At 49.2% G+C, this 26,640-nt stretch overlaps 1 protein-coding gene and 1 long non-coding RNA gene across 3 annotated transcripts in view; one reads left to right on the top strand and one right to left on the bottom strand.

Annotated features, from left to right (window-relative positions):
• LOC147121073 (uncharacterized) overlaps positions 1-3,425 on the top strand; it is a 40,416-nt gene extending 36,991 nt beyond the window's left edge. The window contains exon 3 of the long non-coding RNA XR_015076334.1: positions 2,465-3,425. This is a non-coding gene — a long non-coding RNA (uncharacterized LOC147121073). The remainder of the gene's footprint in view (positions 1-2,464) is intronic.
• LOC147121072 (protein kinase C epsilon type) overlaps positions 1-26,640 on the bottom strand; it is a 788,174-nt gene that overhangs the window by 149,286 nt on the left and 612,248 nt on the right. The gene's annotated exons all lie outside the window — the stretch shown is intronic.

Raw genomic sequence — 26,640 nt, 5'->3', positions numbered from 1 at the left:
GGGACAGCAGTGGAGAGTCCTCGTTGGAGGGCGCAGGATTCTGCCAGCTCGGCTCAGCTGCATATCGACCCTCTGCCTCTGGGTCCATCCGTAAGATCAGAGGTGATGGAACGCCAGGCACAGATGCAGGAGTCTCTGGCAGGTTTTGTCTCCAGGGTCGCTGCGAGTGTGGAGCGAATGGAGGAGTCCATAGCGAACATGAGCAGAGCCTCCGTGGAGTCATTGGCGCATGAACGCATCAACACGGAAAGGATGGCTACCTACGTGGAAATGATTGCTGCCTCCGTGGTAAGGCTGGCTACGGTAGAGGAGAGGAGGGCTACGGCCATGGAGGAGGTTAGTCGCCAGGGTATGGAAAACACGGTGAGTGTTCAGAATAGAATGACATCTCTTGAGGAGCGATGGGCATCTATTGAACAGAGAAACCAGACCTTCATGGAAGTCCTTCTGAGTAGGACTGCCATTGCAGATACAGGTCCCCATGGCCCCCCTGATGTACAGCAAGCTGCTCTCAAGCCACTTGCAGGTACTGAGGGGGACCTGACCCATGAGAGGGAGGTTGGTGGCAGACCTCAAGGAAGTGGGGGCTCCTCTCCAAGCACTCACACTTCCATGCCACTGCAGGGCCCTCAGTCAGAGCCCCGCCGGAGTACACACCCAACGGAGATGGAGGTCTCAGCCCCTGCACAGCCGCAGGAGCAGCAGACTGCTGGCGAGCCCTCACAGGCTCGCCATCCCAGAGGACGCCCACCAAAGGTGTCGAGACAGGAGCAGCAGGAAAGTGAGCAAGGGGCCTCCACATCTGCTGAAGCCACAGGGGAACCACTATGTAGGAGCACGCGTAAGAGGAAAGTAAAGCACAAATAGTCACAAGGGTAGTCACTTGGGTGAAATGCTGTGTATTTTGTGGAAATGCCATCAGTTGTGTGTTTTTCATAAAACTTCTGATGGCAACTTCTGCAGTTGTGGCGTGTGTCATTTCGCGAATGGGGCTGGAGGTCCTCTAATGCCAAGAGGGGAAGGAAAAAAAGGCCTCCCATGCTTCTGGTAGGTGCCTCAGTTGAGGAAGCGCTGAGTGAGGGTGGCGAGAGGGGTCTCGCAGGAGATGGGTGTCAGGCTCCAAACTTCCACAGCTGTGGTTATGCCTTCTAAAAGTTCCCCCAGACCTGAGACAACAAAGTCCTGTCACCTGCAAATGATGACTGATCAATTATCCTCTTTAATGTTGGACCTGCAGCTGATAGTCAGCAAGCCAATAGTGTTCACGCCAGGTTTCACAGGCGTCATCCCCACCAGGCGCGTTTTACGTGGGAAAAGGGTTAAACAGGCACGGGCCTGTTAAAATGGGATTATAAAGGCCAATGAGTGCTGTTTAAGGGCCCTAAAGACCAGTCCCGCCTGTTGCGGGCGGGATTGATTCGGGTCAATCAGACACACCTAGGTTAAAATGGCGTGGAGGTGGGAACCAGGCGGGAGGGTCGCGACCCCTAGGTTTTGCGATTTTAACCCCCCGCACGCCTAAAAGCCTGCCTCACGGCTCAATGAAAATCGAGGCCGTGCTGTGGGCACATGAGGTTTGTGTTGCTCCATGGCAGAAGTCTAATTACAGCATATCCTTACTGCCCTGGGAATTCTGACGCACTACACCCTCAGCAGGAGGCCAGCATGATGTACCTTTAAAAAGTGGAGCAAAGTGCACACCTGAATTCATACTTTCACTGGAAGGACTTTTAAAGTTGACAGAACCAGAGCTCAGATACCCAATACGGAAATCCAAATCTGCTGCTCTGACAAAATCTGGTGTTTGGATTTGGATATGCTCAAATTAACATTGGAATCTCCTGTTTTTCTCTACATTCAATATTAAGCAATTCAGGAAATAAGGTGAACTATAAATGCCAGTCAGCAACTGCAGATTCCTAATTTGTTGTGAAGGACTTCACAGCATTAGGTAGACCCATTGATACATCTATCAAATCAAGTTTCTTTCTACCTTAAGGATTGCATTACACGAGGGTTAAGAATTGAAGTGCTTCACTGTAAACTTTCTAGATAGGTCAAGTGGAGTTTCATGCCTCCATGGTGCCAACTCACTTATCTGTCATCATTTGTTGACAGACAAGGTACAGAAAAGTTTTCATTCAAATCTTTTATCTCTTCAATTTCTGTTTTATTTAATCAGAATGATCTACTGAAATCAGGTGGGGGACATGTTGAGGAATGTCTTGTTAATCTCCTTATTTGGCTCTATGACCCACAGAGACGTACTACGGGGATAATCTAGCAGAAGTCTCCTGTTACAAGAAAGCTGTCTGACAATGCATTCATCTTTAAAAACTCAAAATCCTGCCAACCTGTATTTCAAAGAGATTCTTCCATAACACCAGTCACTGACATCCCAACAACTTTATAATGAAAGAAATGTAATGTTTGTTTTCCTTTTGTTTTTCTCTTGATTCTTTAGATTGCTCTCCCCCTGGGATATGGGCCCACAGGAGCGCAGGCATCCAATCTGTCGATACCATTCTTGAACCGCCTGTTGGAAGGTGTATGAGAGTGACCTCGTTGACTCAGCCTTTTGTTTTCACCCTCTCTCTGCTTGCCACCTCATCAGTTAGCCTGACTAAGATTGGGAAGGGGGAGTCGGTAAGAAAATGCACAGAGCTAACTGGTGCTGCGGTGCATCATGCAAATTCATGCTGGGCCACTGGGAAAGGCAACACAATGTTTATAGAAATCTAACTTTGGAGCAGCAGAAAATTGAAGTTAGTTGATAAGCACAAGTTATAAACTTGTCTTCCCTTCCTGTGCAATGAATGTTACTCCCCGCCACCTCCACCGCCGCCCCGCCCACCCCTGCCACCAGCCTGGAATCGAGAGCTCAATAAACCTGTTAATAGAACTCTCCGAATGCTGATCTGTGACTAACTGCTAATGTGGTGGTTCAATTCAACTGCCTCTGATTTCTCCTCTCTTCAGGAAAAGACCTTTGACTCCTTCTCCCATGTGGAGACTCAAGAGGTTGCACACACTCTGCACTGATTGCATAGTTATCTTGATGAAATGTGTTTGGAATGAATCCTTAGAAGAGGTGGTTTTTAGGAGGAAGTAGCATTTTTAACCGTGTCTTAAAAATATTATTTGCTATCGAGACATCCACCATCAAGTCCATTGAAGTCATCTTGTCACATAAATGGGGAATTGTGTAAACTCCGTACAGTATATAATATATGCTGAACAGATAAATCAAGATGTGTTTGTAATTTTTCTTTAATCAACTTTAATCAAGCAGGAGAGGAAATAAATCACTAATGAACAGGAATATATATATTAATTAACCCTGTGAAGGATTTATTAACAATATTGCCCACAAATGAAAAAAATTAATTAAAATGTAGTTATACTTTTTTTACTAGTTTCCTACATTACAACAGTGATTACACTTAAAAAGTACTTAATTGGCTGTAAAGCATTTTGGGACGTCTTGAGGTCAGAAAGGCGCTATACAAATGCAACTTTCTTTTCTTTTGTTCCATGTAACTTGTATAGTGAGTAATATAGCAATATATAGAAAGACATTGTTTCGGATGTTATTGAAACAGTGTTTTCTGCAAGCTGCAGAGGCCATCATAAGTGGCTGAGAGCTCCACTCATTGAATATTAGCACAGTTCTACTCACACAACTATTGTTTTGCTTAATACAAGGTACGACCTTTGTTCCTGCTGAGACTCAGAGTAGTAATCCAGGATTGGGGCTCCCCATGACGGAAATTGTGTCAAACTTAACGTTTTTTTAAAAAAACAGCAGCGCTGCAAAAGACGGTAGCAGCCCTTTCACATCTGCTGATGTCTGACAATCTGTCCCAATAGCCCCTGTCCTGGCTCATCGTGAGTTGAACGCCAGAAGATCCAAGCAAATATACAAAAAATAACCAAGCATTATTGCCGAGGTCAGTTGAGCTCTGAAACTACATTATCCGCCCCATTGCGTTATACAGTGGTAGGAAGTAATTTTAGACTCACACTTCTTGCATAATCAGCTTGCCATCAAGGGGAGGCAGAATCTAGGCATTTCTCAAGGATGAAAGATAAAAGAAAAAGCACCATTGTCACACATCTCCTGCCGATTGTCCTAACAGTAACACACAGGTGGAAGTGTCAGCTGTGGTTCAGTTGGTAGACTCTGGTCTCTGAGTCAGAAGGTTGTAGGTTCAGGTCCCACTCCAGAAACTTGAGCAAAAACATCTAGGCTGACACACCAGTGCAGTACTGAGGGAGTGCTGCACTGTCAGAGGTGCTGTCTTTCCGATGAGATGTTAAATCGAGGCCCCACCTGCTCTTTCAGGTGGACGTATAAGATACCATGGGACTATTTCGAAGGAGAGCAGGGGAGTTATCCCCGGTGTCCTGGCCAATATTTATTCCTCAATCAACATCACAAAAACAGTTTACCTGGTTATTGCTGTTTGTGGGACCTTGCTGTGCGCAAATTATCTGCCCATTTCCTACATTACAACAGTGACTACACTTTAAAAGTACTTCATTGGCTGTAAAGCGCTTTGGGACATCCTGAGGTCATGAAAGGCGCGATATAAATGCAAGTCTTCCTTTCTTCTTTCTTGGAAACAAGTTACCAAGCTGCTATCTCAGCCAAGGAATGCTCCATGGAGCAGGGAGATCAAAAACAGGGAAAATGTAATAAGCCTCCTGCCCAGCAAGATCCTGGTTCAAGAGAGAGGGAATGTAGTGGATCTATAGGGACATCCTGCATCAAAAGGTTTAATTTAGAGAAATCCTCCATATTACAAAAGTCCCATCCATTAGTATTCTACATTATATTGGATAACAAAAGGGCAAAAACAATGCCACTGGCTCTTAAGTTTGGAAATTACTCTTCTCTAATATTATTGTATGAATATTTAACAAATTTATATCAACTTTCTTTGTCTGCTAATTTAATTGAGGCAATAACCTATTTAAAATAAACAGTAGATAGAGGAATTTGAAACAAACGCTTTAAGCATTTGTACGCTAACACTGCACAGTGTGATTCCCAGGTATATTAAGGCATTTTTGGATCTCTCCATACCATGTCTAAATGCTCATATGGACAGCACTCTATCCTGAATCACCAGAGACTGATATTACACATTTTCCAGGCTTCTACCATTATCATTCTGAAGCCACAAAGAGGTCTGAAAAATTGCCCTGGAGTGATCCTCCAATCTTCCCTGCCATCCTGTGGGAAGTCACCTGACTTCTGCTTTCCACCTCCCGACAAGTGAGAATGGTACCGTAGTTTGTGGAGGATTGCAGGTACATACCCTTGTCCTACCACTATATGATGCGGTGTTCTGGGTCCAATGTGTTGTGTCTTGGTGGCGCTCCCAGACATATATTAACAATCCAAAACTGCTAGGAAATGAAGCAGGCCATTTAGTACCAGAAAGAGAACAATATTACAGGAGACTTTGGTTTAGCCGGAGGTTGTATGTCCGGAAACCTTGATCTACCGGCAGAAATCAGGAGCCGTTCTGTTAGGTTGTTTTTCTTCTCGTGGCTTTTTTTTCCAACAGTCAGGCTTCGGAAAGTCTCTCTGAAGCTGTTGCTAAGCTACAGAGACGCTTCCAAGGTACGGGCCGACTGTTTGAAGCTGTTGCTAAGCAACAGTGTTTGTTGTCAGATACGGAGATGAAAATCTCCGTATGCTTCAACATTAACTTTGTATGTCCGGCAGTTCTGATAGATCGGCAACAGCTCCGTCCCGTCGGTGCCGGATATCACAAAGTCTCCTGTATTCTGATCAGTACTATAAAAGGGTTTCTCCCACTTGACCATGACAGTTCTGATGAAGGGTCCCACCCAAAATGTTAGTCTATCTTTCTCTTTCAGGTGATAACTACACTGATGTGCATATCATGTGCATGTTCCCTTTTATTTCAGATTTCTTTAACAGTCTGTTAGATACACTATTATAAGTGATACTGGGTGGCTACCAATGAATTTTAGCCAGTAACATAATGACAGGGTCAGATAACTAAATGTAAATGACTCCAGCTTTGTTCTCCTGGTTTATGATGTCATCTAAAACCCACTCAACTGTCTTATAATCCAGTGTAAGAAGTCACACAACACCAGGTTATTGTCCAACAGCTTTATTTGAAATCACAAGCTTTCGGAGCACTGCTCCTTCTTCAGGTGAAGTGGAGAAATGCATAAAGACACAGCTTATATAGTCAGAGAATCATGTCAGATGTTTACAGGTAACCTTTCCAACTGCCATTTATCACACCTTGGCAGAGAGATAATCACAGCAGTCGAAGGTGTGAATGGTGTCCAAACAGGTCAGTCAGGGAAACATTACATCAAAGAACAATGAGGTGGGGTCACAAGGGGTCAAATATTGCAGATGCTGGGGTCTGTATGAAAAACAAAAAACAGACAAAAAACATTTTTTTTGGCTGGAAATCACAGCAGGTCCGGCCGCATCTGTGTAGAGAGAACAAGCCAATGTCGACTCGAGTCTGGATGACCCTGCGTCAGGTGGGGTTACATGTAGCGTGACATGAGAAACTACGCCATGTTCTTCGCAGCCTTCAACATGTCATCGATGACGACGAACACCTCGCTAAGGCCATCCCCACGCCTCCACTACTCGCTTTCAAACAGCCGCCTAACCTCAAACAGACCATCGTTCGCAGCAAATTACCCAGCTTTCAGGAGAACAGCGACCACGACACCACACAACCCTGCCACAGCAACCTCTGCAAGACATGCCAGATCATCAACACAGATACCATCATCACACGTGAGGACACCACCCACCAGGTACATAGTACATACTCATGTGGCTCGGCCAACGTTGTCTACCTCATACGTTGCAGGAAAGGATGCCCCGGAGCATGGTACATCGGCGAGACCATGCAGACACTGCGACAACGGATGAACGGACACCGCGCAACAATCACCAGGCAGGAGTGTTCCCTCCCAGTCGGGGAACACTTCAGCAGTCAAGGACATTCAGCCTCCGATCTTCGGGTAAGCATTCTCCAAGGCGGCCTTCGAGACACACAACAACGCAAAATCGTCGAGCAGAAACTGATAGCCAAGTTCCGCACCCATGAGGACGGCCTCAACAGAGATCTTGGGTTCATGTCACGCTACATGTAACCCCACCTGACGCAGGGTCATCCAGACTCGAGTCGACATTGGCTTGTTCTCTCTACACAGATGCGGCCGGACCTGCTGTGATTTCCAGCCAAAAAAAATGTTTTTTGTCTGTTTTTTTGTTTTTCATACAGACCCCAGCATCTGCAATATTTGACCCCTTGTGACCCCACCTCATTGTTCTTTGATGTAATGTTTCCCTGACTGACCTGTTTGGACACCATTCACACTTTCGACTGCTGTGATTATCTCTCTGCCGAGGTGTGATAAATGGCAGTTGGAAAGGTTACCTGTAAACATCTGACATGATTCTCTGACTATATAAGCTGTGTCTTTATGCATTTCTCCACTTCACCTGAAGAAGGAGCAGCGCTCCGAAAGCTTGTGATTTCAAATAAAGCTGTTGGACTATAACCTGGTGTTGTGTGACTTCTTACATTTGTCCACCCCAGTCCAACTCCGGCATCTCCACACCATGACTTATAATCCAGTGACAGCCATCAGCAACCCTCGTATAATACCCCTCTCTGATGCACTAAATGCAAACATTAAATGATGAACTGAAATAAAAACCCAGTTTTGCTCAGTTATCTTTGATCACTTACTATGCAGGGCCCTTGCAGCACTGTTGTTTTTTATTTAATTCTGCACCTCAAGAGTTGCAGAGCTGCCATGCTTTATAATGACATATACGATAAGAAAAAGATTCAGTTCAGAAACAAACCGCTTTATCAGCAGTATCTGACGGACAAACACAGAACACTGAACCTGAGCGTTATCATCAAAAGGCTTTGGTTTGCAACTAAACGGTTTAAAATAGACCAACCATGAGATACCAAGCGATAGATTCTGAAACACATCTGCAATCATTTTTAGTTTCATAACAATGTGACAGAAATATTACATCCCAGCAAAAGAGAATGTGGACTGTTTTCTCAGTCAAAGACTATGTTGCTGTCAGCTGATGCAATTAGAACGCTGCTCTGATATCATAACCCTATTTTTAAAAAAACTTCCTGTGCAACTCAACATGAAGACTTGGAGGCTGCAATGATGGTGATTAGCGGAAGTGAGGAAACAATTGGTGCTGACAACAAAAGATGTGAAAACTATCAGCAAACTCAAAGCTTGGGTTTTGGATCATACATCCAGTTTTGGAGTGGGCTGTCTTTGAAGATTACAAAAATGCAAATTGGACACCAGCAACAAACACAACTTCAGATGACCCCTGAGCCATCCCTATCCTGTCCTACCTCTATCTAACCTGTCTCAATTCTATTTTTGACTTAACAAAAGATGGCAACCCTATTCAAACTCACCGAAGAAAAAAAGGCAAACAGTACATCTCATCTAAAGAATAAATGCTGTGAATGTGAAGTTCCAGTGCATTACAGGATTATCTGTATATCGTCCTAAGAAAGGAGAGGAAATGCTGACAGAATGCTATGAGCAACTGCTTTATGGATCACCTCCCTCAACTTCATGCATTATAGTTTTTTTTAAAAGCAGACTAGATATTTTTCGCCACACACGTGAATGCACAATTTGTCCGCATGGGTCGGCACCTCACGTATCAAATGTCCAGGACCTAGTACCTGTATAGCTGCATTCTCAATTTTATTTCTGTTCCTGCAATGTCCAAGGGGGAGAAATTCAGGATAGCCCCGTTTGGGGCGCTAAAACTTTAAAAAATGAGAAAATTAGCACCAGGCGCTAATGTTTCTAAACTTCTTAAAAATTCAATTTTGCGCTCCAGGAAGGAAGTGGAGCACTAAATCAAGCACTCCACTTCCTTCTTGGAGCGCAATCGGCAGCAGGCGGGGCGGAGACTTCAGCAGCGCTGCACACTGGGCCGAGCAGCACTGCCGCGTTCAAAGGCTCCTTCCCTTCCTTAAAGGGAAGGGCCATCACTGCAGGCTCTGCAATAGAAACAGTACCTACCTGGACCATCAAGGCGGCTGCGATCCCGCGCGATCAGCCCGGCACTCAAGCAGAGTGCGGGCTGAATGATCGCGGGCAGGAACTGGCAGAAAAAAGTGGAGCAAGAAAGGTAGGTATTTTTTTTACTTACCTCGGCCACCGCGCCTTTAATCATTACCCCCGAAGCGGCCGGCTGCCTGATGCACACCTCCTGCAGTTGTCGGTGTTTTCCACCGGCGCTGCTGCAGGGGGCGGAAGTCAATTTCAAGTCCGGGGAGCGATGCGCATGGCGATGATGTCACAATCTCCGGGCGAAGGAGATCGAGGCACAACGCCATAGCGCCGCCGCAAAACTCCCGCTGAATATGGTGGGAGTCAATGTCAGCGCCACGCCTGGTCACAAAGCCATTTGCACGAGGTGCAAAGGCACCCAATTTTGCCCCCAAAGTGATTTTTTTTTTATTCGTTCATGGGATGTAGGCATCACTGGCAAGGCCAGCATTTATTGCGCATCCCTAGTTGCCCTTGAGAAGGTGGTGGTGAGCCGCCTTCTTGAACTGCTACAGTCCATGTGGTGAAGGTACTCCCACAATGCTGTTCAGGAGGGAGTTCCTGGATTTTTACCCAGCGACGATGAAGGAACAGCGATATACTTCCAAGTTAGGATGGTGTGTGACTTGGAGGGGAACTTGGGAGGTCGTGGTGTTCCCATGCACCTGCTGCCATTGTCCTTCTAGGTGGTAGAGGTCGCGGGTTTATGAGGTGCTTCCGAAGAAGCCTTTCTGTGAGTTGCTGCAGTGCATCTTGTAGATGGTACACACTGCAGCCATGGTACGCCGGTGGTGGAGGGAGTAAATGTTTAAGGTGGTGGATGGGGTGCCAATCAAGCGGGCTGCTTTGTCCTGGATAGTGTGGAGATTCTTGAGTGTTGTTGGAGCTGCACTCATCCAGGCAAGTGGAGAGTATTCCATTGCACTCCTGACTTGTGCCTTGCAGATGGCGGAAAGGCTTTGGGGAGTCAGGACACTCGCCGCAGAATACCCAGCCTCTGACCTGCTCTTGTTGCCACAGTATTTATGTGGCTGGTCCAGTTAAGTTTCTGGTCAATGGTGACCCGCAGGATGTTGATGGTGGGAGATTCGGCGATGATAATGTCGTTGAATGTCAAGGGACGGTGTTTAGACGCTCGCTTGATGGAGATAATCATTGCCTGGCACAAATGTTACCTGCTACTTATCAGCCCAAGCCTGAATGTCGTCCAGGTCTTGCTGCATGCGGGCATGGACTGCTTCATTATCTGAGGTGCTGCGAATGGCACTGAACGCTGTGCAGTCATCAGCAAACATCCCCACTTCTGACCTTATGATGGAGGGAAGGTATTTAATATTTATTAAGATATTTAATTCTGCTGTTAATTCATAAACACAAAAATAGATTTCTACACATGGTGGGAGGGTAATATACACCCCTACATGTGGCCCTGTTAAATGAGAGGGGACAAATCATGGGCTAGGTTTTCACATGGTAAGCTGCATATGTTAGTGCAAATACAACAGAAAAATAGGGAGCTTGTGCGAACACTATTTTTGCTCCCTAAAGATACATTCTTCTGAAACAATGCACATGGGAGACACTATGAGCTTTTTCTATAACATGAAAATGCATTAGCAATGTACATTTTAATTCTGTGAAATAAAGGTTGTACTTCTAAAATAGAGCTGCACAGCCGTGTCAGAGAACGCGATTGCCATGGCGTCAGATCTCAAGTAAGCCAGAAGCGTTCCCACGTTCTATAAAAGGAGGTCAGCCAGGCACAACAGTCAGTCCTGCTCAGCCTCCCAGCAGGACTCTAGTACTAGTGTCACCAGCTGAGAAAGCCAGTTCGCTACTTATATTGGTTGAGTTTTTCTGTAGCAGCATATCACTGAAAATACACGGTGTCATTTGCATAGTAGCTAATATGCTGTAAAATGGTCAAATACGCTGGACTCACTTCTGAAGTAACAGCCAGCTCAGCTCCAGCTAAATAGATTTAATCTGATTTTAAACCCTCCCTAACACAACTGTATTCAGTACTGATGGACCTATCGGTGGGTAGAGTGACTCTCCCTGCTAGATAGCCTCTGCTGATTCAAATTCTAGGATATCTTCCCACGTTGCATCCAAGTCCCTTATTTAAATTTTTCGGCCATAGTAACTGCAGAGAGAATACGGGGCATCTGATTGGTATCTCGCCACCTCAACCCGACACTACTGTTCAGCTCAAGGTGTATCCCTTCTTGAATGGCTACAGCCAAGAGATGACAATGTGGCAGAATCCCAGAAAACAGAATGAGCACAGGATTTATACTCTGCAAGAAATGGTCTTGGAAGCAGGAAAATTAAGGAACTCTCATGTATCTTGCTAAGGATCCATAAAGCAACCATTTTGGCTTAGCATCTGAGGAAATCCAGCTGAGGAATACCCTCCAGGTTCATGAAAGAATGCAGGAACTTTTAGCAATACAAAAAGGCCATGAGGTACAATCTGTTATGCCAAACCCTTACACAGTACCATTACAATGTGACTTTATGATTCATTTTTGTTTGCCAAACGCAGTCTATATTTGGGTCCATACAGCAAATATATATATATTTTATAATTTCCAACATGATAAGACAAATTTTGTTTGCACAGCTGCAGTTGGTCTTACAATAGTTCAGATGGATTACAAATGACTCGGCAATTTTCAAAGTTTGATTGTGTTTTTAGCAGAAGCTAGTAATCTTTAGTAATTTCCAGCTGTACCTGATTTACAGACAAGGTCAAAGGAGGATGGGCGTTAATTTAAAAATAGCTCTTGTGGCATAGTGGTTAGCACTGTTGCCTCACAGCGCCAGGGACCCGGGTTTGAATCCGGCCTCGGGTGACTGTCTGTGTGGAGTTTGCACATTCTCCCCGTGTTTGCGTGGGTTTTCTCCGGGTGCTCCGGTTTCCTCCCACAGTCCAAAGATGTGCAGGTTAGGTTGATTGGCTATGATAAATTGACCCTTAGTGTTAGGGGGATTAAATACGTGGGGTTACGGGGATAGGGTGGGATATGTGTTGGTGTAGGGGTTACGGGGATCGGGTGGGATATGTGTCGGTGCAGGCTCGATGGGCCGAAATGGCCTCTATCTGCAGTGTGTGATTTCTGTGAACATGGGAACAGGAAGAGGCCATTCAGCCCCTCGAGCCTGTTCTGCCATTCAATGAGATCATGGCTGATCTGTGACCTAGCTCCATATACCTGCCTTTGGCCCATATCCCTTAACACCTTTGGTTAACAAAAAGCTATCAATCTCCGATTTAAAATTAACAATTGATCTAGCAGCAATTGCCATTCGGGGAAGAGAGTTCCAAACTTCTACCACCCTTTGTGTGTAGAAGTGTTTCCTAATTTCACTCCTGAAAGGTCTGGCTCTAATTTTTAGACTATGCCCCCGGTCCGAGACTCCTCAATCAGCGGAAATAGCATCTCTCTATCTACCCTATCTGTTCCCCTTACTATCTTGAAAACTTCGATCAGATTACCCCTTAACCTTCCAAATTCTAGGGAATACAACCCTAATTTATATAATCTCTCCTTGTAACTTAACCCTCGAAGTCCAGGTATCATCCTGGTAAACCTATGGTGCACTCCCTCCAAGGCCAATATATCCTTCCTAAGGTGTGGTGCCCAAAATTGCTCACAGTACTCCAGGTTTGGTCTAACCAGGGTTTTGTACAGCTGCAGCATAACTTCTACCCCCTTATATTCTAGTCCTCTAGATATAAAAGCCAGCATTCCATTAGCCTTTCTGATTATTTTCTATACCTGTTCATGACATTTTAATGATCTATCTACCTGGGCCCCCAAGTCTTTTTGGACCTCCACTGTTTTTAGACTTTCACCATTTAGAAGGTACCCTGTTCTATCTTTATTAGGTCCAAAGTGGATGACCTCACATTTGCCTACATTGAAATCCATTTGTCACAGTTTTGCCCATTCACTTAATCTATCGATATCCCTTTATAATTTTATGCTTTCATCTACACTGCTTACAATGCCGCCTATCTTTGTGTCATTGGCAAATTTGGATATATGGCTTTCTATGCCATCATCTAAGTCATTAATAAATACTGTGAACAGTTGAGGCCCCAACACAGATCCCTGCGGGACACCACTAGTCACATCCTGCCAATTAGAGTACCTACCCATTGTCCCTACTCTCTGGGGCAGAAATTCGGTATCGCCCCATTTGGGGCGCAATTATCGGCCGGGTGCAAAGATTAGCACCTGGCGCTAATTATCGCCTCCGACAGCAAACTTGGCTTTTATCGCCCCTGGAGGTGATTGTAGCGCTAAATCAGGCGCTACACACCTCTCTTAAGGCGCTAAGGCCGAGGAGTGAGGCGCTATCTCAGAGGGCGGGCGCAGCGCAGGTGCTGCCAGCTAGCGATTGAACACAGACACACTGGCACCAGTCAGTTCTTAAAGGGGAGGGTTGATCTTGCTCTGCAGCCACACCCTGCTCAGTGGAGCCTTGAATCTCGGCCTGGGCAGACCTGTGGCTAAATCTAGCAGCCAGACACTATGGAAAGGGCCAGGGAGCGAGCACAGCGCTTCTGTGAGCGGGCTTTGGAGGCTCTGGTTCGCGGGGTGGAGCGCAGAAGATCCATTCTGTACCCAGAGAGTGGCAGGAGGCCTTTGCCAAACGAATACAGAAAAGTGTGGAGGGAGGTGGCTCAGAGAGTGTCCTCAAGCAGCATGGTGCCTAGGACCCAGGTGCAATGTAGGAAAAAGTTCAACGACCTCACTCGGGTCGTCAGGGTGAGTGCCTTTTTTCAAAACCTCTTCATCCCTCCATCTCCACCTCACTTTATGGCCAGAGGGTCTTGAAAGCCCCAATGCCCAACACTCATCCAACACCTATGGCCCTTTCATGAAACACACACGCACATTCCACACTTTGCATACAGTAAGGGCTATTCAACCATGGGAGGCATTTCAGGCAAGATCATGGTTGCATACAGTAAGGGCTATTCAACCATGGGAGGCATTTCAGGCAAGATCATGGCTGCATACAGTAAGGGCTATTCAACCATGGGAGGCATTTCAGGCAAGATCATGGCTGCATATTTACTCAGACGCTGTCCTTTTTCTTGCAGGCCAAGCTGTCTCATAATAGGAGACAGCAGCAACGGACCGGTGGAGGGCGGCCTCAGCTTCAAGCCCTCAGCAATCTTGAGCAGCGCGTCCACAGGATTGTGGCAAGCCGGGTGATTGGTCCCGTCACCACTGGAGACGCCGACCCCGTTCTGGACAACAATGGTAAGGTCATCACCTTTTTGTCCTCTCTCCTTCCACTTGTTCCTCACAACAGCAGCCTTTGACACTTTCAATCCAAATCACTAAATCGCTGCACTCATGCCTCCCTTGCTGCCACCCTGTCCTCACGCTAAAGCCACTCTTGTACCTCCCTGCTTTCAGATGGTGATTCACCAGGTGAGGAGACAGGCCCTCAAGCTGCCAGTGAGAGTGAAGCTGAAGGCGAGGAGGAAGAGGAAGCCGGACCATCAGCGCCACCCTCTACCGAGGCAGCCCATGCCCATACTGGGGACACGCCTTACCTGGAGGGGAGCAGGGGGGAATGGTCTGATGAGGGTGAAGCTCCAGGACCCAGCGGGCTGCAGCAACGCGAGGGGGGTAGGGAAGCTCGGGGGCCTTCTCCCCGGAGGGAGAGGATGGCCTCGAGTCCTGCTGCACTGGACGCAGACGAGGAGCAGGTCCTCGCTGAAATGAGCGCCCAGGCGGAGCAAAGGCACACTGAGCTCATGGCTGCAGTGGCAAGGATGCCCGAATCCATTGAATCACTGGCAAGGAGTATGGAGCACTTCGCTGTAGCACAGGCGGCTGCCACGCAAATGCTAAGTGCTGCAATGCAGTCAGTGGCTGGTCTCATGCAGACGCAGATTGAGGCCACGCGAGCACTGACTGCTGCCACCCTCGCTGGATCGGGCAGATTTCCCCAGGGCTCTCACTGCGCCGCAGCAGGCCAGCAATCTGTGCTCCATGGGAGTGCCAGTGTGTCGGTCGAGCAGGGAGTTACTGTCCTCTCTCAAGATGACAGCATTCCTGCTGCCGCCACTGGCACTTCTCCACTGCAGTTGCCACCACCTGTAGGACAGACTGCTGCTGCCCATGCAGAGTTGGAGCAGTCAGCAGCCGGGCCCTCCAGGCCCAGAGCTGGTCCAGGCCGTCCCTCAAGGGCATCTGCAGTCTCAGTTTCTGACACTCAGCAGCCTACCCCCAGCTTTGCTCCAGCCACTGGGGTCCCATTACGGAGGAGCTGCAAGGTGGGAAGGGGGCAATTTCGCAAGGGAAGCAGATCACCCTCGAAGGGCAAAAAGTAGGAGGTGTGGTAAAATGTATTTCATTGTCTTACTTAAGGCCGAGGTTCGTGGCCAAATTTTTGTTACTGTTTTGGACATTGTCTCCAGGTTTTGAGAGCCAGTTATGTGAATGACTGCTTTTTTATGTGTTTCTTTCTATTACTTTGTCATGTGGAAATGAGACACAGTTTGTGAAATAAAGAAGTGTATGTATTCAAAATGTGCATGTTTGGTCTTTGCACTCATTGTTGCCTTGACCGGCTTAGGGGTTGCGGGATGGTTTCATTCAGGCTGTTTGAATGGCAGAAGCCATTCCCTCAGAGGGGGCCTAGAAGCGACTTGCTATGAGCCTTTGACGGACGGCCCTTCCACTTTGTGCCTCCCTCCCGCCTTGGTGCTGCTGATGATCATCCTCCTCATCTTCCTCCTCCTCCCCTCCGCTGGTGCTCCAATGTCTGGTGGCATTGGCTGGGTCCTGAGGATTGCCAGGCTGTGCAGCATGCAGCACACAACAACGAAGTGGGAGACTCGCTCAGGCGAGTACTGCAGGGCTCCTCCAGAATGGTCCAGACAGCGGAACCGTTGCTTGAGTACGCCGATTGTGTGCTCAACGATGTTCCTGGTAGCTTGATGGCTCTCGTTTTATCGTAGCTCAGCAGGGGTGCTGGGCGAACGGAGCGGTGTCATCAGCCAGGTGCACAGAGGATATTCCTTGTCCCTGAGAAGCCAACCTCCTGGGTGATGCAGTGTCTGGAAAAGGTCTGCCACAGAAGTCTGGCACAGGATGAAGGCATCGTGGCTGCTGCCTGGAAAGTGGGCATTGACAGCGAGTATCAGCTGTCTGTGGTAACAGACCAACTGGACGTTTAAGGAATGGAAGCCCTTTCGGTTGCGGAAATCCTCGGCATTCTCTTGCGGCGTCCGCAAAGCCACATGCGTGCAGTCAATGGTGCCCTGCACCATGGGGAAACCTGCTATCATCGCAAAGCCCGTTGTGCGTTCTTGCTGCTTGTCCGGGGTCATGGGGAAAGAGATGTACTCTCGTCTCCTTTTAAAGAGGGCATTTGTTACCTAACGGATGCAGCAATGCACCGCGAACTGGGAGATAATGGCAATGCCCCCAGTAGCTGATTGAAATGAGCCGGTGGCATAAAAGTTGAGAGCCACTGTTATCTTCACTGCCACTGACAGAGGCGTCCTGCTCCTCAGTTGAGGCTGCAGATCTGGCTGAAGCAGGTGGCAGAGCTCAGTGACCACCTCCTTGCTGAATCGCAGCCTTCGCAATCACTGCTCCTCAGACAAATGAATGTAGGAGAACTGTTGGCGAAAAACCCTGGGAGCGTAAGGTCTCCTGTACCGAGGCCTGTTGGCCCTCCTCCGTCTGGCCATGATTGCCACTCTCTCTCTGTGTCTCTGTGCCCTCCGAATGTGATGGAGAAGGACGACGTTCCCATTCATTGCAGCCCCCATAGTATCTGGCCAATCAAAGTTATGAAGGTCAAAAAGCAAAGTACCTGCAAAGTTATGGTCAGAAGCCCAAACTACCTCAGATAGCGTTGACTCAATGCAGAAGTCCCTCTTTCTCTCTTTGTCTCTCTGCAAATCTCTCTCTCTCAGAACGAGTGGTGCAAAAATGGCTACCACACAAAAGCCAGGAAGAGGCCCCCTTTAAATAGCGCCCCCCCAGCCCCACAGCGACTGGGAAGCGTTCCAGTCAACCTGTCGTTGGTAGCGCCAGGCGGAAAGGGGGGGGCGCCACTGAATTTCCGGTCCAGGGCGCCCCAAGGGCGTTGCACTCTCGAATGACGTCAAGATCTGCGTGTGCAGGAGATCGGGCGGTATTGTTTAGCACCGCCGCAAAATGTCCGGTCAATTTCGCGAGAGGCGCAGATATCGCCGCGCCCGGGCACTAGTTGGTTTGCGCCCCACTTAGCGCCCTCTTAAGGCACTAACGGGTGGCGCTACCAACTGAATTTTTCCCCCTCTGTCTCCTGTCGCTCAGCCAATTTCCTAACCAGGTCAACAAGTTGCCCTCAATTCCATGGGCTTCTACCTTAGTTAACAGTCTCTTATGTGAGGCTTTATCAAGTGCCTTCTGGAAGTCCATATAAATAACATTCATAGACATTCTCCTGTCCACTGCTTTTGTCACCTCCTCAAAAAGTTCAATCAGGTTTGTCAGGCATGACCTACCTTTCACAAAACCATGCTGGCTCTCTCTGATCAACTGAAAATTTTCGACTCTAGGGGGAAAAAATTCAGTTGATTTGCACCTCCCATTAGCAGGGCGGGTATCACTACTGCTCTGTAGACTATGAGCTTAGTGCCGGGTTTGAGGTCCTGGCCTTCAAACACTCTCTTCCTCAGGCGACCGAAGGCTGCACTGGCACACTGAAGGCGGTGTTGGACTTCGTCTTTGACGTCTGCACTTGTTGACAGTAGGCTCCCGAGGTATGGAAAGTGGTCCACGTTATCCAAGGCCTTGTCGTGGATTTTGATAATCGGGGGGCAGCACTGTGTGGCGGGTGCAGGTTGGAAGAGGACCTTTGTCTTACAGATGTTTAGTGTAAGGCCCATGCTCTCGTACGCTTCGGTGAAGGTGTTGACGATGGTTTGGAGTTCGATCTCTGAGTGAGCGCAGACGCAAGCATCGTCTGCATACTGTAATTCGACGACAGAGGATGGGATGACCTTGGATCTGGACTGGAGGCGACGGAGGTTGAACAGTTTCCCGTTTGTTCTGTAAATTAGCTCCACTCCAGTGGGGAGCTTACTGAGAGTGAGATGGAGCAGTGCAGCAAGGAAGATCGAGAAGAGCGTTGGTGCGATGACACAGCCTTGCTTGACCCCGGTTCGTATGTGAATTGGGTCTGTGGTGGAACCGTTGGTCAGGATCACGGCTTGCATGTCATCGTGAAGCAGGCGGAGGATAGTGACAAACTCCTCGAAGGCCTTTGTGAGATCAAAGAAGGCCATGTACAGTGGTTGGTGCTGTTCCCTGCATTTCTCTTGTAATTGACGTGCGGTGAAAATCGTGTCCATTGTGCCTCTTAGTGGGCGGAATCCACATTGCGACTCTGGGAGGAACTCTTCGGCCACTGGGGGAAGGCGATTGAGGAGGATTCTTGCGATGACTTTCCCTGTGGCAGATAGCAGGGAAACTCCTCTGTAATTACAGCAGGCACCTCAAAGCACTGGAGAGGTACCATCAACACTGCCTCCGCAAGATCCTGCAAATCCATTGGCAGGATAGGCGCACCAACGTCAGTGTTCTTGCTCAGGCCAACATCCCCAGCATCAAAGCTTTGACCACGCTCAATTAGCTCCGATGGATGGGTCACATTGTCCGCATGCCCGATACGAGACTCCCAGGACAAGCGCTCTACTCGGCTCTCTGACATGCCGGGAGGGGAACGTCGTCCTTCTCCATCACATTCGGAGGGCACAGAGATGCAGAGAGAGAGTGGCAATCATGGCCAGACGGAGGAGGGCCAACAGGCCTCGGTACAGGAGACCTTACGCTCCCAGGGTTTTTCGCCAACAGTTCTCCTACATTAATTTGTCTGAGGGGCAGTGATTGCGAAGGCTGCGATTCAGCAAGGAGGTGGTCACTGAGCTCTGCCACCTGCTTTAGCCCCTCCCCAGGTGGGCAGGGGAGGTGCTTCAGGGACACCCTCAAAGCCTCCTTGAAAAGGTGTAACATCCCCATCGACACCTGAGAATCCCTGGCCCAAGACCGCACAAAGTGGAGGAGAAACGTCTGGGAAGGCGCCGAACACCTCGGGGTAGATTTTCCCGAACCTGTCGGGAAGAAGGTGGGACTTCCCCTTTTGGGTTTTTGACCCACCTACTTCGACGTCCGGCCAATCCGCGCGATTTTCCCTTGATTGACCTTGTTGAGCCCGCCCAGCGAGCTCAGCAGGCCAATTAAGGGCCACCCGGCAACAGGTGATGTCACAGACTGAAATTTCATCTGTCAAGAGTTCTTGACAGATGAAATATCAGTGTTTCACAGCTGTTTGAAGCTGTGAAACACTGACAGTTTGAGTTCTAACATGAGTCCTTCTGCACAGACTCAGTTAGAACTCTTACCAGCACTCAAAGCTGAAGGCTGTCACTTTTCACAGATCGCAGCCATTCAGCTTTCAGTTCCGGCTGAGTGATGCGTTCCCGACGGCTACAGGAAGAAAGGCTGTGAAGGTAAGTACAGGTAAGTAAAAGTTCTTTACACACTTTAGACACACCAAACACCTTTACACTCATGCACCCATCACTCACTTGAGCGCCAATATCGCGACCCCTCTAACTCCTTCAACCCGATGGCTCGCCTGCTCTAACCTGGCGTGGTTTGGAGCTGTTGGGAAACCCACACGAAACCCCTCAAAATAGGGATTAGGCTAAAAACTGCCTGTTAACTACCTGTTAACAGGCAGTTAATTGGCACTAATCCCTTCCCGCCTGGTTTCGGCGGGTCCCAGTGCGGGGCGGGTACCCGCCGCCCCTGAAACTTACGTGGGGCGGGGTTTTGGGCGGGATGGTGTTGGGACCCCCAAATTCGGGATTCCCCCCCCCCCCACACGCCTGAAACCCCGTCTGACGGCTCCACGAAAATCTAGCCCCTCGAGTCTCTTCGCCGGGAGCAAACGGAAGCAAAGCGCAGGCAGCGCAAGGAGCTCACATCGATCCAAGCACCCCACCCACCTGTCCCTTCAACCACCGTCTGCCCCACCTGTGACAGAGACTGTAGGTCCCGCATTGGACTCATCAGTCACCTGCGATCTCATTTTTAATGTGGAAGCAAGTCATCCTCGGTTCCGAGGGACTGCCTAAGAAGAAGAAAATTATGCTCCTGTGAAGTGACTTGGGATGATTTCCTGTGTTAAAAGTGCTATTTAAATGCAAGTTGTTGATGTTGTTGCTCTTTTTATTTCCCTCTCCTGCTGTAAAGAAATTACACCCAGCTCTTTCTGCTGTGATACCCTCCTACATCTATTCAAATGGAATCCTTTTTGTAGGTACACAACATGAATTTATTACTCCAAAAAATCAAACGCGATAATTTTGTTCCACATAAGGGCCTAGAAATTCAGTCGCGTTTGCGCCCACTTATTGGCTAAAGAGTGGTTTGCGCCGGAAGTTTTTTAGCGCCCGAAATTCAGTTGGTCCCTAACATCGGCGTTAGCCGGTAGCGCTGCGCCGGCACCGATGACGTCATCGGTGTGCGCAGCGCCCCGGCTCCAATGCGATTCCGTGCCGACTGCCAAATTCAGTTGCGGCCGCCTCGCCCGTGGCGGCCGCAAACAGCGTTTGAAAAACGGTGCCTTGCAGCTCCGAGAGGCCGGCGCATAAAGGTGGACGGGCGGTCGGCCGCTTTCCCGGCGGCCGCCTGGCCGCACCTCCCTCCCCGGACTCCTGCACCACCCCCCCGCGGCATTGGTGTCTGACTCCCGCGAGCCCGGCACTTCTCCGTGGTGCCGGGCTCATTTGCCGGGGGAATCCAGCGGCGATCTCACGGCTACAGGCAGCTCCTCCTTAAGAGAAGGAGGAGGCCTGCAGTACCCCAGCCTGCCGCACCGCATCGGGTGCCGCAGCGGCAGCTGGACGCCTGCAATTGACTTTCATCGCCCCAAGCGAGGCGGCCAAACCCTGCAATAGCGCCCGCCTCCGTCTTGGGGCGCCGCAACTGAATTTCAGGCGGGCGCTACGGGAATCCGGGCGAGCGCTAAATTTCGGGCGCTAAAGACCTGGCGGGGCCTTACTGAATTTCTAGGCCAAGGTTTCCAACCACCATAGGCAACAACACATCTTAGTCAAACTGTTGCGCTGTGAATGACACATTGGCTTTGTTTACACAAAGGTGTTAACTTTCAACTAATCTGCTGTTGTCTTCTTTAGCACTTTAATGTCAACGTGCTCAGCTTTTGCAATACAATTGTACAGGCGGATTTATTTAATAACCAGCTGCTAAAATTGTAAAGAATAAGGTGACACATCAGACAAAGAGATTAATTAAAACAGTACAGAAGGGTAGATTTTCCTCTTTGGGCCTCTGCTGGGCACCCTGACAGGTGCGGTGGACCTGAAGTGCACTGCACCCATATAGGGAGAGGTGTCCTCGAATTTCTTGTCCTGGGCTACTTACATTGCCCTGATGCACTGCCAGTGCCGGCGCAATCCCTGGCAGTGCCCGTCATACCCGCTCTGCTGCAGCCATCTGAGAAACTCTAGCAATATCAAAAAAAGGTTCTAAAGAGAACTTTAACATAATCTAGGCTGACACTTCAGTGCAGTACTGCGGGTGACATCTTTCAGATGAGACATTGCTGGTTGTGCGACCTTGCTGTGTGTAAATTGGCTGCCACATTTCCTACATTACAACAGTGCCTACACTTCAAACGTATGTAAAGTGCTTTGGGATGTCCTGAGGTTGTAAAAGGTGTCATTCTTTCTTAACTTAAATAAACACACTAAAAGAATCTGAGGTGGCATTCTTGGTCCAAAACTCAATTTATACCAGAGTGCAGAAATAAACCAGGTTACTTTGACCTTCGCCTGCTTAGTTGATACAGTTGTGGATAGGAAGCTACTGTTCTAAGCATTTCCTCTTTTGGAGGCGGCTAACCAAAATGATATTATTATTAAACTCACACCTATATAAATAAAACTACGCACACAAGCTGTTGCAACAGGTATCTTTGTCTACTACATGAAGCTCTTGACGGGGGTAATTCCCATCCATGGTTGCACTACCATCTGAAAGGTAGGTTGTGCTGGCCATGACTCTGAGATCTTGACCCCGATATTAATGTAAAGGCGAGTTCCAAGCGGGGAGAGTGGGGATTGCGTGGGCAAAACCTGGAAGTAAAGTCAGCGAGTGAGGCAATACATTTTGATTTCTGGGTTGATGTGCACCTGCATGAAGTCCAATGTTTAAAGGGCCAATGCAGAAATGGAATTTGGAGGAGTCAGAAGGTGTTTAGGATGGTTTCACAAAGAGCAAGGGCAGCACCCAGATTTAATGATGCTTCTCTGGAATTACTGCTGGGGGCAGTCAGGAGCAGGAGGGCATCCTTTTCCCAGCAATGGGAGGAAGAAACCTGCTGCTGTCACCAAGAAGGTGAGCAGCAGGAGCATTGTGTCCAGGTCATGGATGCAGTGCAGGAAGCGGTTTAATGACCTAAACCGGTCAGGAAAAGTGCGTACATTTGCTGATTCACCTACATCCTGTGGTGTAAACCCCTCCCCCGCCCCACCACCCCGTTTCACTCTGTCCTGCCAAGTGTACTCCATCACATCACTCCTCACACCCACTTATGTTTCAACAGCACCCATCCTTCACTTTCTGCGCATTTCCTCACCTTCCCATGTATTCATACATCACTGCCACTCACTCCAATCTTTAAGCAATGTGATGCATCTGTCTGATAGTCACTCTCACTGAATGCTCTGCATCCATCAGGTGAATACCTCACCATCACTCACTCACAGGCCTGTTTTTTCACTCCTTATAGGAGAAGAGAGCACAAGACACAAGGGAGAGGGCTGGAGATGGACCGTCACAAATTATGCAGCTCACAGATGCAGAGGAGGATGCCCTGGGGATAAGTGGCACATCTGCATCCCTCTCAATCAGAGGTGGATATAGTAACATAGAAAAATAGGAGCAGGAGTAGGCCATTCGGCCCTTTGAGCTTGCTCCGCCATTCAATATGATCATGGCTGATCGTCTATCTCAATACCATATTCCCGCTCTCTCCCCATACCCCTTGATGCCTTTTGTGTCTAGAAATCTATCTATCTCCTTCTTAAATATATTCAGTGACTTGGCCGCCACAGCCTTCTATGGTAGAGAATTCCACAGGTTCACCACCCTGAGTGAAGAAATTTCTCCTCATCTCAGTCCTAAATGTCCTACCCCGTATCCTAAAACTGTGACCCCTCGTTCTAGGCCCCCCAACCAGGGGAAACATCCTCCCTGCATCCAGTCTGTCGAGCCCTGTCAGAATTTTATACGTTTCAATGAGATCCCCTCTCATTCTTCTAAACTCTAGTGAGTACAGGCCTAGTCGACCCAATCTCTCCTCATACGACAGTCCTGCCATCCCAGGAATCAGTCTAGTGAACCTTCGCTGCACTCCCTCTATGGCAAGTATATATTTTCTTAGGTAAGGAGACCAAAACTGCACACAGTACTCCAGGTGTGGTCTCACCAAGGCCCTATACAACTGTAGTAAGACATCCTTGCTCCTGTATTCAAATCCTCTTGCAATGAAGGCCAACATACCATTTGCCTTCCTAACTGCTTGCTGCACCTGCATGTTTGCTTTCAGTGACTGGTGTACAATGACACCCAGGTCCCTTTGTACATTAGCGTTTCCCAATCTATCACCATTTAAATAATACTCTACCTTTCTGTTTTTCCTACCGAAGTGGATAACTTCACATTTATCCACGTTATACTGTATCTGCCATGTATTTGCCCACTCACACAACGGCCTAGAAATTCAGTTGCGTTCGCCAGCCGTTAGCGCCATAAGAGGGGTAGATTTCGGCGCTAGGCACTTAGCGCCCGGGCGCAGACCGATCTGCGCCTACGCCCAACTTCAGTTGACATTTAGCGCCGGCGCAAAGTGTTTGCGCGTGCTCAGCTGCGCGCGCAGCTTATGACGTCATTTCGTCGTGCACCGCCGTTTGTGCGCCCCAAACCGGAACTTCAGTGGCGCCCGCCCAATGTGGGCGTGGCGCTGTTAAGAACTGTGAAGTGGAACGCAGCAGAGGCCCTGCGGGCCTCGGGGAGCGCTAATTAAAGGGCACTTAGACTGAACTATAAAGGCCAGCCATTTTGCTGCAATGACTTTAGTGCTACGGATTTCTGGACAGAGACCAAGGAAGAGACCTTACTGAATTGGGCCAACATAGGAGAGGTATTTTTGGCTTCTGGCCAGAGCTTGCAAATTTGTCTCATTGTGATTTCACTGTTTGCAAGTATATTATGGGGGCTGCATGGGGTTCCAACCCTCAGTTCCAGCATTATGTGCGAAGGGCTCGCAGACACTGTGTGAGAGGGGCAGCCATGCCTAGACGCAGAGGGGCCATCAGGCGTCGGCAACATAGGCCTTACCCACTCAGGGAATACCGCCAGCAGGTGTCCTATCTCACCATGACTGCCGCGCAGTGTGTTAAGAGGCTGCGCTTCAGAAGGGAGGTGGTTGCAGAGATCTGCCAGCTGCTTCACAGAGATCTGCGTCCACAGCTGATGTGCAGGACGTCTCTGTCGGTGGAAGTGAAGGTCACGGTGGCTCTGAACTTTTATGCAAGCGGCTCCTTCCAAGCCGCTGCTGGGGACATAGCGAACATCTCCCAGTTCGCCGTGCATCGCTGCATCCGGCAGGTCACCGATGCCCTTTTCGCAAGGAGACACCAATTCATCTTCTTCCCCATGACCCTAGAGAGGCAGGAGCAGCGTGCAGTCGGATTTGCGAGGATCGCCGACTTCCCCATGGTGCAGGGTGCCATTGACTGCACGCATGTGGCTATGCGGGCACCTATCGACAATGCCGAGGATTACCGCAACCGGAAGGGCTACCATTCCCTCGATGTACAGCTGGTGTGTGACCACAGGCAGCGCATCCTAGCTGTCAATGCCCGCTTTCCAGGAAGCAGCCACGATGCATTTATCCTGCGCCAGACTACTGTGGCTGACATGTTCCAGGCACAGCCTCCCCCAAGAGGATGGCTTATCGGGGACAAAGGCTATCCTTTGTGTACATGGCTCATGACCCCGCTCCGCGCGCCCAGGACCCCTGCTGAGGAGGCATACAACGAAAGCCATCAAGCCACAAGGAACATCATAGAGCAAACGATTGGCGTCCTCAAGCAACGGTTCCGCTGCCTGGATCGTTCCGGCGGATCTCTACAGTATTCGCCGGATAGAGTCTCCCAGTTCGTCGTCGTTTGCTGCATGCTGCACAACCTGGCTATCCGCAGGACTCAGGCACTGCCACCTCACGTTGGACCACCACCTCAGGAGGACGAGCAGGAGGACCATGAGGAGGAGGAGGAGGAGGAGGAGGAGTACCAGCCCAGGAGGGAGCCACAAGGTCCAAGGGCCGTCCGTCGGCGGCTTATTGAACGACACTTCTAGGCCCCCTGTCAGGGAATGGCTTGTGGCAATGAACGCACCTGAATGCAGCCGCTCCGCAAGCCCTCAGCCGGTTAACGCAACAACCACTTGAAACATCACACATGGACAAGCTGAATAAATAAAAAGCTTTATTGAACAAACTCAGGGCCCTTCCCACATGAAACCCAAAAACAGACAAGACCCCCAAAAAACAGTCAAAAACATATCTCACTCCCACAACCTGGGGAGAAATAACAAAACTTGTCCATCCAAATGGCCTTCATCCTCGGCCTTACCAAGACAAACCCCCCCATAGAGAACACAAACACCCCCATATAAAAAAACATTTGCCTTCATCTTCGGCCTTACCAAAATAAACCCCCCCATAGAGAACACAAACACCCCCATATAAAAAAACATTTGCCTTCATCTTCGGCCTTACCAAAATAAACCCCCCCCCATAGAGAACACAAACACCCCCATATAAAAAAACATTTGGCAACACACTCTACTTTGTGTGCCGAGAGGGCGAGTCCTTGTCCAGGCTTTTCCGGCCCCTGCCCGACCTGCTGCTCCGCCTCAACCTGGGCCCTGTGGGTGTTGCAAGGCTGGGGGAAGGCTCCTGAGGGGCACAATGCGTAACGGCAGATGCCCTTGGGGGTCGGCCTAGACGAGCTCCGGCCCTGGAGGGGCCGGCTGCTGACTGCTGCAGCTGTGGCTGGGCAGCATCAGTCTCTCCAGCAGCTCGTCGCAGCTTTGCTGGGGGAGTGGCAGTGGCAGCTGCAGCAATGGGGGCAAGCTGGCTGATGCCAGGCGCTCGCTGGTCGCCAGAGACACTGGCAGTCGGCCGGGCTGGCACTGCAGCAAGCGCAGCAATCTGGTGAAGCCCAGACCGCTGTGCTGCAGCAGCGCGGCGGGTGCCCTGGCGATGCGTGCATGACACAGCGAGTGTGGCAGCAGTGAGTGCCCGTACTGCCCTGGTCTGTGCCCGCATCAGACCAGCCAGTGACTGCACGGCACCACTCATCAACTCTGC

This window comes from Somniosus microcephalus, chromosome 3 (genome assembly GCF_052327205.1).
Source record: "Somniosus microcephalus isolate GS21.2 chromosome 3, FLI_Smic_1.0, whole genome shotgun sequence".
Classification (NCBI taxonomy): Eukaryota; Metazoa; Chordata; class Chondrichthyes; order Squaliformes; family Somniosidae; genus Somniosus; species Somniosus microcephalus.
This window is presented reverse-complemented; position numbering and strand designations above follow the sequence as displayed.